This window comes from Penaeus monodon, chromosome 29, assembly GCF_015228065.2.
Source record: "Penaeus monodon isolate SGIC_2016 chromosome 29, NSTDA_Pmon_1, whole genome shotgun sequence".
Classification (NCBI taxonomy): Eukaryota; Metazoa; Arthropoda; class Malacostraca; order Decapoda; family Penaeidae; genus Penaeus; species Penaeus monodon.
In genome coordinates, this window is record NC_051414.1 from 18,852,941 (window position 1) to 18,853,159 (window position 219).

Below are 219 nucleotides of genomic sequence, written 5' to 3' on the forward strand. Positions count from 1 at the left end.
ATTATCAATGACTCAATATCCATTCCATGTGATATACCATAAACAATCTGTAACAAAAGTGCAAAAAAACAAGTTCATAAAATACTTTCAATATTGCTGAGATGTAACTCAAGAGGTTCAGCAGGTATGAATGGAAAATAAGCGGATGCTTAAATTTCAATTAATCTATTTGGCTACACTACTTGACTCCCGTACTCACTAAAATTTTAACCCCCCCTC